Source organism: Castor canadensis, chromosome 2 (genome assembly GCF_047511655.1).
Source record: "Castor canadensis chromosome 2, mCasCan1.hap1v2, whole genome shotgun sequence".
Taxonomy (NCBI): Eukaryota; Metazoa; Chordata; class Mammalia; order Rodentia; family Castoridae; genus Castor; species Castor canadensis.
In genome coordinates this window covers 64,988,810-65,000,291 of record NC_133387.1, presented here as the reverse complement: position 1 = coordinate 65,000,291, position 11,482 = coordinate 64,988,810, and the positions used below count along the sequence as shown (strand labels likewise).

General features: G+C 39.1%; 1 non-coding gene across 1 annotated transcript; it reads right to left on the bottom strand.

Moving 5' to 3' along the window:
- Nucleotides 1–315: 315 nt before the first annotated feature.
- LOC141421190 (small nucleolar RNA U13) lies at nt 316–419 on the bottom strand. Its single transcript, XR_012445847.1, has one exon. It is a non-coding gene; the product is annotated as a small nucleolar RNA U13 (small nucleolar RNA).
- Nucleotides 420–11,482: the final 11,063 nt, after the last annotated feature.

The following is an 11,482-nucleotide window of genomic DNA, read 5'->3' as shown; positions in this document are numbered from 1 at the left end:
CTGGTAATTTGTCTTAGTTCAGGCCACATTGCAAAAATGACCATAGACTGGGTAGCTTAAACAACAAACTTTTTTTTCAGTACTGGAGTTTGAGCTCAGAATCTCACACTTGCTAGACAGGCACTCTACCACTTGAGCCACATTCCCAGCCCAAGAACAAACATTTATTTCTCAGAAGTCTGAAGGCTGGGAAGGCCAAGATCAAGATGCTAGCAAATCCAGTGCCTACACACATTCTGGTTTGTAGACAACTGCCTTCTTATATCCACAGAAGGGCAGAAAGGAAACCAGTTCTTTTTTTTTTTTTTCTTTTCATGTAAGAAGGGTAATATATCCACATCATAACAAGGTTTGAGGGAGTCACATGTCACTCAAAAGCATGAGCACCCAATCATCACACTTATGAACCAAAAAAGAATCGAAACCAGCTCTTTTGTTTCTCTTCTTTCATGAGGGTTCCTCTCTCGTGACCTCATATAAACCTAATCACTTCCCAAAGGTCTATCACCAAATACCATAATTGTGGGAATTAAGATTTCAACATGCAACTTTTAGGAGTCCTCCTAAAATTCAGTAATTTCTCATATTTATATAGCAGAGTAATTTCTCAATTTATATAGCAGCTTACAGCTACTCATGAAATCTTTCTCTCTCCATTCTTACAATATAGTCACATTATAAGAATAATAAAGTTTGAGCATTACTAATCCAAAAACCTAAATCTGAAATGCTCCAAAATCTGACACTTCATGAGCACCAACATGACAGCACAAGTGGAAAATTCTGTACCTGGCAGCAGTCAAAATGATCTTACTAAAATGTTGTATAAAATTACCTTTATGCTATGTGCCTGTTATATATGAAACATAAGTGAGTTTCATCTTTATATTGGATCTCATTCTTAAGATATCTCATTATGTATATCAATTCTGGTTCCAAGCATTTTGGGTAAGGGACACAACCTGTGTTATTACTGCTGTCTTACAGAAGGAGAAATGGAGGCTCTGAGAAGTTAAGAACTTGCCTTCAATCACACAGCTTGTAAGAAATCACAGTGAAATGCTGAAAAAAACCCAGGGCTCTGACAACATTCTGTGCTTTGTGAACTCCACTGAAGCATTATTTCATTAGATGGTTCCCTAAGGCATTTCACTTTCCAGAACAATTTTGACCTTTAATTTCATGATGCTGGAGGCCTGAGTTCATTTAACATGATGAAAAAAACTTGTTCATATAGTTTCTATTCTGCTTTAGCAGTTCATTATAGAAATGGGTGCAGTCTTTATTAACATAGCACACTTAGTGGGCCTGTCATCTGGTTCTCAAACTATTCAAATGAATTTATCATTTGAATCACTAGTACCATTTTCAATAAGATCTAAGTGGTCTTTATTAAGTATACTATAAACTTACTATCTTTCTTTGTTGAATTCTTAATAATCTTTATGGGAATCTTTTGAGGACAAATTATTTATTGGGCCCCTTGTATAGATGAATGCAAACCAATGTTTCAAACAGGTAAAAATAAGAAAGCATTGTTTTCATGGATGAGTCCTCATAGTGAGCATATGCAGAATGCTGAGCTTTGGATGGCCAGAGAAATTCAACATAGAAAGCAGTAAGCACTCAGATAAAATGACAGGGGCTTTTTTTTTTTTTTTTTCTCAGAATACTGGTGAGAACCAACAAAAAAGCACGTTGATGGTGAACTGGTCACTGCCTGCAGTCTGTGATTGAGCATACCATCTGGATCCAACCAATCAGGAAACCTATTAAACTATGGATGGTTTGTGGATTTGGCTTTAAAATCCTGTATCACCTTGATTCCCTGAGGCTCCACCCAGAGCTGAGCCTTACCTGTTGGGTCAGTTTTCCATTCTCTGTTGGACAGTAAAATCAGCTTAGTGTTTGCTTTGTCTCAGAGACTCATTTTCTTTCATGTTGTTTTTATTATTATCACATCAAGCACAGTCATCCAAATTGCAACTTGTTTTAAAACCAGAAGCTAGTAGCCAGGCACCAGTAGCCCATACCTATAATCCTAACTACTCAGGAGGCAGAGATCAGGAGGATTGCAGTTCAAAGCCAGCCAGGTCAAATAGTTCAAAAGGGGGATAGGGGCAGGGGGGAGAAATGACCCAAGCCTTGTATGCACATATGAATAATAAAAGGAAAAAAAATAGTTCAAAAGACCCTATCTTGAAAAAGAAAAAAAAAATCACAAAAAACATGGATGGTGGGATGGCTGTAGGTGTAGGCCCTTAGTTCAAGCCCCAGTACCAAAAACAAACAAACAAAAAACAGAAGCTAGTAAGCTTTCTAGGAAAGATTTATTTAACAATTCATTTGCTCACTCACACTTTGGTGTCTACTCTCTGCCAGCTTCCATGTTGTACCTTGAGTGTCTACCATGGTGACATGGCGCCTGCTCTCATGGGACTTATAGTCTAGTTAGGGATAGCTATCATATAGTCACACACAAGTCTAAGACTGATGTTGAGGCGTATGTTAAGAACAAGAAGTGTACAGTGCTTAGTCACTTGGGTGGGAACTTGGCCCATTCAAGAAGGTTGGGAAAGGATCCTCTGAGGAAGTGATCTCCAAAGCAGAAAAGAAGAGGAAGCCTTATGGGAAGGGAAGCAGACAAGGAGCTTGGCACAGGCTGTCAGGAGGGAAAAAGGGGATGAAGAACCCATGGAAGCCCATTGCGTGCAGTTGGGAATGGGGCTTGTGGGATCTGGTAGGCCAGGTAGGAGCTTGATCTTCACCCTAAAGTGACAGGCCCACATTTGCGTTTTACAAAGAGACTCTGGCTGCTGTGTGTAGAAATAGATTAAAAGATGCCAGAGTGAGTGCTGGTAGAGACCAGTGAGATGACAATTACAATAGTCCATGAAGACTAATCTAGTCTAGAAGATGCAAAGCTTAAATTTTGGAGTTAGAAAGTGTCTCAGATGTGTTCTCGACCCAACTTATTAATAGGCATGGCTTTTTCCTTTTCTTTACTTTTCGAGAGTGTGTCACTAGGTAGCCAGACTGGTCTCAAACTGGTGAACCTCCTGCCTCAGCCTCCTGAGTGCTGTGATTACAGGTATGCATCACATGCCCAGCTTGTTTCCTTTTTTTTTTTAAATTTTCCTTGACATTCAAAATTTCTCTCTTAGTCATTGTTACACAATATCTCCTCCAATAGGTCCTGCTATAATAATAGGTTGAATGCATCAAGGGATAAAGGGATGGACGAAAGGTTATTTATTATGCCATCATTCTGCTTGCAAGAGAACATGTTAAATTTTAGGGCAGTGCAATATGCAAAGATGAAATAAATGTTTTGGCAAATATTTAATATAAATGAATAAATGACTGATAAGTGTTTTTTAATAACAATGCATTTTGTTTAATCTTTCTCCTGTTCCTTGAACCACATGCTAATGTATTTTCTGATGTTTCCAAAATCATTTTCTTGAAATATAACATGTTAGAGTGGTTCTCTGAGTCATGAGATTATGGGTGAACTCTGTTTTTTTCTTTGTACAGTGTGTTGGGTAAGAGCCATGCAGTAGACAGTTGCCTGGTTTGAATCCACGTTTACTTCCTCACCAGCATCCCTGCAAGGGCTGTTGAAAGAATTATATCATTTTGTTGTTGTTGTTGTTGTTTTGTCAAGCAGATAGAGGATTATTTTATTTCAGTTATCAATCTCTAAGGCCCCTATGTACATCCCTGAGAAGAAAGCTTTATTTCTTGGTCCCTTCCTCCTTGGACAGTCTTGATAACCTCCTTCCTGGTTCAGAGGCACTGTTTATCAATTCTGGACTTCCTTGGACCTATGGCCTCAACAGGCTTAGCCAGGAGCTTCTTGCTGGCCTTGTCTGACATCAGCTGGTGAATGTGTTCCACCAAAATCTGCCTGTTTTTGAATGCAGGTGTATTTCCAGCTTTGATCCTGGGAACGGAGAATCACCACTTGCTGATGATCAACCCATCAATGATGGAGTTGGACTCAAGAGATTTCCTTGATTTCACTGGTGTATGCCCTGACCTTCTTTTGCTATAGTGGAGGAGCCTGGAGGCAAGGTCTTCTGAAGGACTAAAGCTCTCAGCCTGGGAGCTGGCCATAATAAGCATTCAACAAGTGACGGCCATTACTTTTATCATTCTCTCTCCCAAAAATGTTGGTTTCTAATGAACATATACAAAGGTGTTTTTTCAAAACTACAAGTGCCATCAGCATAAAAATATCTGGGCTGGGAGTATAGAGAGCCTGCCTAAAAAGCATGAGGCCCTGAATTCAAACCCCAGTACCACTAGTACCCCACAAAAAAAGAAAATGTTAGTGCATATCTCGAGATGCTGTGACAGATGGTGATTTTACCTATGTCTTTATACTTCAATGAATTTTTATATGTTTCTAGAGTAAATATGCATTATTTTTATCATATAAAATGTTCCTTTTGGTTAGCTGCTGTGGCTCACACCTGTAATCCTAGTTATTCAGGAGGCAGAGATCAGAAGGATGCAGTTAGAGGTCAGTGCAGGCAAAAAGTTTGCGAGACTCCATCTCAATCAATGCTTGGGCAAGGTGCTGTGTGCTTGTCATCCCAGCTATATCAGGAAGCACAAATAGGAGAATCAAGGTCCAGACAGCCCTGGCATAAAGTGAGAGCCTATCTCAAAAATAACCAACACAAAAAGGGCTGGTGGATTGTCTCAAGTAGAAGAGCACTTGCCTAGTAAGCAGAATACCAAGAGTTCAACCCCTAGTATTCCCAAAAAATAAGAAAATACTTCTCGACCCAAGCATTGTATGTACATATGAATAATAAAACAATAAAAAATAAAAAAAAAGAAAATACTTTTCAATCATCTTCTTTCCAATTTAGATTACTGCCACCAGGCAAGTAGAAGAATTAGAAAACCAACACTGGATACTTGAAAGTTTCCCAGATAACGTCATCAAGAAGAAAGGATAACTAGAGCCCAATGACTTGCTAGGTTTGAGATGGGCTTGCATGAGGACAGTATTGACAAAACAGTACTAGCTATGCCTGTTTCTTACTCTGTAGCTACCCAAAACTGTCAACAACAAGTTAACAGCTGTGTTTTCTGAGAATTGGCAGTATTACAACACTAATCTACATTTTAAGCTGAAACTTCAGTGAACTGTTCAATGCAAGGAGCAACTGAACTCTTTAGCTCTTTAATATATGAACATTTCAGATTAATTTAAAGCTCCACAGAAACAGTGACTGGCCAGCAACCTCAGAGTTCTTAGTCTTCATTACCATTTATAAGGTCAACAGATCATAGGCTAACCAGATTTTATGTACCTCAGTATGACTCTCAATTAAAGACTTTCATAAGATAGTTTTACTCTCCCGATATCTTCACCAATAGGAATAGGCAAAAAGAATAAACAGCATTCAGGAATTAGAGCTGGTTAGAAGATATTGGAGAACAGGTACCAGGAAAAAGGTGCAGGCAGGGAGGCAGGACACTATGCAAGCCAAGTAGAGGAAGATGAACTTGAAGTAACTGGGATGTTTCAACTGGTGAGAGACAAAGCTTGGAAGTCCAGAGCAGTGCCATTTGGAAATCCAGGCAGTGGAATCATGAGGGCTTATGAGCTGGTGGTAGGGCCACATTTCTAACTGACTTCATGAACAGGACTTTTGCTCTTGATATTCCTTGTTGATTCTTTCCTGTGGAATTTGGGAGGCTTGACAAGAGGGTCACAAAGAGAGAGACTTGATTCTGTACAGAACACCAAGCTAAGCCTATGGAAAGAGGGCAGAAGTTCAATTCTCAAAAGAGAACCAGATGGGCAGGAAAAACCAGCATCCAAGATCGGTTGACACCGAGATCAGGATTGACTTAAACACCGGCTCAGAGCTGAGCCACCTGGTGGGGGGATGTGGTATGGAGTGGGTATGAGGTAGCATCAGACTTTTAGTGGGAAAGTAATTAAGTAGTTGCAGACTAGATAGAACCTGATAATAACAAAAGCATGAACTGCTTGCTGAGCACTTACTTTGTGCTAGACTCTGCACTAAGACATTGCCTATAATTATGGTTTGGATCTAGAATGAGTCCTGAAGGCTCATGTGTTGAGGGCTTGGTCTTCAGTGCAGCAATGTCCAGAGGTGTGGCTTTTAGAAAGTGGTTGGATCATGAAGACTCTAACCTCATCAATGGGTGAATCCATTGATAGATTCATAATTCGATGGGCTATTGGGAGATGATAGAAACGCAGGAGGTGGGACCTACTTGAAGGGTGTGATTCCTTGGGGGTATGCCCTTTCTCTCTCTCTCTGTTCCTCCATGCCTCTTCACCATGATGTTCTGCTTCACCAAGGCACACCGTAATGGGACCAAGAAACCATGGACTGAAACCTCTGAAACCACAAGCCAAAATAAAACTTTCTTCCTTTATTTTTTGAATAGAGCACTTGAAACTAGTAGTTTCAATTTATTAAAGATAATATTTTTTATTAATTTAATTTTTTTATTGTTGTGCTAGGTGGGGGTTCATTGTGGCATTTGCAAAAGTTCTTACAAGTAATTTTTCACAGTGATGAAAGCTTCCTAATACACATGATAAACATTGCTAACCTCACAACACACCTGCAAGGTAGATATTATTTCTATTTTATAAACAAGGAAACTGGGATTCAGAGAAGATAATAGCCCAAAGTTATAGAGTTAGAAGAAGCAAGCTGAGGTCCATCTGATTCTACACCCGTGACCTTATTACTACTGTTTCATGGACACATTTACTCCTTACTATAATTTAGTATGGCAGATTCCAATTTTTTTCCATTAGGGACAACACCATGCAAGCAACTTGTAACTAATGACAAAAAGCAATAACACTTTTATTCTTGGAAAAGTAAGCTCAAGCCTCAAGCTTATAGTGTTCATGAGATACATTTGCAATTCCATTTTGTAGGTAGCAGTGAAGTTTGTCATTACTTTAAAAAAGTTTAAACATCCTAAGATTTAAAAAAATGGTAGTAATTCCAACATACATGGTGTCCATTTTGCTAACTCTGTAGAGGCCCTAAAATTAATATCAACTAGTAGTCGTTGGCACCTATTGTACAAAATCAAAGTGTGTGTGTGGTTTTTTTTTAACAGATTAAGGCTGTAGGTGTAGCTCAGGGGTGGAGAGCTTGCTCAGCATATGCGAAGCCTTGGGCTTATACCTTATATTGAGGCAAATTATCAACAGAAACAGGAATCATGGTGGGAGAGTTTGAGGTCAATGGCTTCTGAGAAGCATGTTGAGATCCAGCTCCATTCTTCCTTTGCAAAACTGAAATATCACTGCTTACTCCTCTAGTCCAATAGCACAAAGCACAAAAATAAGACAGGAATATGTCTTTACCATCTACAATTCCAGATTTGAGTAGATCAGTTTTAAAATTGTCTGACTATCTAACTATGACCATAATTGTAACAGTGACTGCTCCTTTGGGAGTTGTTGTTTGCACAGTTATTTTTATGACCCCTCCTTTGCCCTTTGCAAGAATTAAGTCCTCTCCCTTTTGCTCAGTATTCTAAAACTCTAAAGAGAAGCCCCACCTAAATGGTAAAGATATTAACTGATTAATAATCCTTATTTAGAGGTACAGAACCCAGACTATCTGGGGACTTTCAGGTAATATTAGATAAGTAACACACTCCTCAGTCTATAGTCCTATAAGTGAATGAACACTAAGCAGGTAAATTGCTGTGAGGTTTAACTTGCAGAAAAGCAATGTCTACCTAAAAGGAACTACTGGAACTATCCCCAGGAGGTTGGGGTTCATTGTGATGTTCTAGAGAAGAAGGAAAAGGACACATACAGCCTGGATGATGAAGATACCACTCAGCACATTCCTTTCCTGCCCTGCTCCTCTTTCTTTCCCTATAAAACCCCTTTGTGCTTCTGATTTCCCCAAGATGAAGCTTTGAGGACGATAGCCTCTTCATCTTCTTGAATGTTAGCCCTTGAATAAAAATGATTCCTTCCTACTGACTCTTTTCTGCTGAATATTGGCTTTTGAGTGGCAAGCATCCTGGATCCTAGTCCAGTAACATGACCATAGCTCAGGACCATGAGGGAAATGAAGCAGTGAGATGATAGATTGAGTATGATGGCTTAAGACCACCAGCTATGAATCTGTGGTTTAACAAATCAGATCTGCTGACCCCAACACAGAAAAGAGGAACACATCAAAAGGAAGGAGGGAAAGCATCTTTGGTAAGGTTTGGATTCCCGCTGAAGAATTCTGATGACGGTATGTGGGAAGCAGTGATCATATCCACATTGCTGTTCTACAGTGGGTTTGAGAGAAGTGGGAGTAAACTAGGGGTGGATGTTGCCAAGTGTGGCAACAAGTAGGACACCCGCCCATAACAAATGGGAATCATAAAATGGGCCAGCGCATTACTGGAAAAAAAGCAATAGTCACTTGGCAAGGGGATGCTGTGGTGTTTTATAGCTGCTGCAAGATGTTGGGTGAGAGGATGGTGCTTGTCATTTTTGCAGTTGCCTTTATCTCTCTTCATCTTCCTCCGAGCTTGATGAACAGTCAATGGCTTTTTTTTTTCCTCCTTTGATTTGAGCTGATATTTCATCTTTTAATTCTAAAAACTGAAGTGGTGGGGTCACTTGGTGAAGAAAGTTGTGAGATTCCCTTTGTTATCCTACTCTTTGTCCTACTATATGTTTGCATCATCATTGTTGGATGCAATCTTCAGTCCCACCCTCTGAGGTGATATTTGTATTATGACCCAAATAAGAACAATGAAAACATGCTCAGAAAACCATAAATGATAGAAAAATGGAGGCAAAGAACTTTCTGGATGATTGGACTGAACAACTTATGAAATCTAAGTGTCTGTCATGCTTAAGTGCCTTGAATAAGGCAGCTCCATCCAATGCCTTCAGATATTACTATACTGCAATCTCTGTTGAACCCGAAACATGTCCTTCACCCTCAATTCACCTTCCATATCTGAAACTGTTAAGTGGCTTTGTAATGCACTTAAAAACTACACTTCCTAATGATATGGCCTTGCCTTACCTCTTTGATTTCATCTTCTGCACCCTTCCCCCATCAACTCCTTATAGCTTGACACATTGACCTTTTTCTGTTCTCTAACACAGCTTTGCCTCCTGCACCCAGGTCTTTGCTAGAATATTCTTAGAGAGATTTCATCCAGAGAACTCCTCTTACACTCAGATCTCAACTTAAATTTTATCTTTTTAAAATTTAATATTATAAACTTACTCTAATAAATAGGACTTAAAACAAAATTTAATAAGACTCCCTAACAATACTACCTTCTCTCCTCTCTATTCTTTCTTGTCATCTGTGTTTCATTTAATTTGTCACTGAATTAACTTTTTGTTTGCTTATTTTTGTCCTTTTCTCCCACGGGAATAATTGCTCCTTGAGAGCAGGTCTTACTTTGTACCCCCAGCACTTCAAACAACATCTGGCCCACTGTAGGTACTTAATTATTACTTTCTATCCATTGACTGAATGGATAGAAAGAGGAAAGAATGAACACATTTTTATGAAGTGACCCCATTGTCTTGGCTGCATCTGAGAGAACCAGGAGTCACTATTATAGTCTAAAATGTCTGGTAGGCTAGTCATGACAGATCAGTGCCCTATGACTGGTCTGCATTAAAAAAATCTGCCTATTAGTGGGCTATAGATAGTATGTAGCTGTTAGATTCCTTCAAACTTACATTAAGAGTATTTTGAGTCTAAGAGGGAAGGCAACAGAAATAAGCAAAGTGATAAACAGAAGCAGAGTGAATAGAAAAACAGATAGAGATGGGAGACAGACATATTTGGAGCCTCAAAAATCTGGGTGTCCAAAGAATCATCATTCCAATAAAGAAACAGGCACATCAACTGAATAGGGAATTTTCAAAGGAAGAAATACAATAAACTCACGAAGAAGTGCTCAATTTCCATGGCCATAAAAGAAATGCAAATCAAAACTACACAAAGATTTCATCTTACCCCAGTAAGAATGGCCATCTTCCAAGAGCAAAAACACCAACAAATGCTGGTGAGGATGCAGTGAAACAGGAAACCTTATACACTGTTGGTGGGAATGCAAATTAGTACAACCAATATGGAAAGCAGTATGGAAGATTTCTTAAAAAGCTAAAAATAGAACTGCTACATGATCCAGTGATACTGCTCCTGGGCATCTACCCAAAGGAACATAAGTCAGGATACAACAGAGACACTTGCACACCTACGCTTATGGCAGAACAGTTCACAATAGCCAACAACCTATGGAAACAACCTAGATGCGCTACAACTGATGAATGGATGTGATATAAATAATGGAGTATGATTCAACCATAAGAAAGAATGAAACTATGTGGTTTGAAGGTAAATGGATGCAATTGGAGGACATCATGTTAAGTGAAGTAAGCTGGGTTCAGAAAGCTAAAGTCTGCAAGTTTTCACTCATATGTGGAAGATAGATCCAAAAGATAGCAAATATGATCATACATAAACTTATATGTAGAATATGTTTGTAATAGTAGAACTACTCTATGGAACTCGGGAGGAGGGAAAGGAAAAGAGAATGATAAAGCATCAATGATGTTGAAATACTTACATCTGTGCAGATAAAGGATTTAATGATATGTGTTGAAAACTGTTGAATAATGGGGAGTGGGAAGGAAGGGTAAGGAAGAGTAATGGAAGGGGTTGCACTGACCAAAGTAAAGTAAACTCATTGCAGGGATGCACTGAGAAACTCGTCTGAACATTGACTTAGGAATTAATGATGAAAGACAGGACTGTAAAATAGGTGTAGTGTGTGGGGATACTTATAGGGGAGTGTAAATGCAGGAGATGAAGGTGAAGGAATGTGATTGATGGGCTTCATATAAATACATGAAATAGAACAATAAAACCTCTTGCAATTGCTTTAAGTGGGGTGGGGAGGGGGTTGCGGCAGGGGGAGATAGTGGGGGTGATCTCACCAATGTACGAAGTAAGCATATTCATAATTGTCACAATGAATATCCCCTGTACTATGAATATATCCTAAGAAAAATGAAAAAAAAATCTGGGTATCACTAGCATTTGGACTATCTTTGGGCTGCCATAGATGTTTAGAGCTACAATTATATCCTAAATGATAAACATCTGTCCAGTTTTCTTTTTATTTTCTTTACTTACTTCTGGGGCACAGAGTAAAGAATTCTGAGAAAAAAAATTTTTTTTGTGGTACTGAGTTTGAACTCAGGGCCTCACACTTGCTAAGCAGGTGCTCCACCACTTCAGTCACTTTGCCAGCCTGTGTCCAGTTTTTGGTGAGGTCTTTCCCTTATATCTTTCAGTAAAAATGGAATGTTTTTGCCACATGAAAGAATATTTGAGGCTGAAATTTTAGAGGCATAAAATGCTCTCAAAAGGCTAAGGTGATACACCTAATGTAATACATTAAGACACAA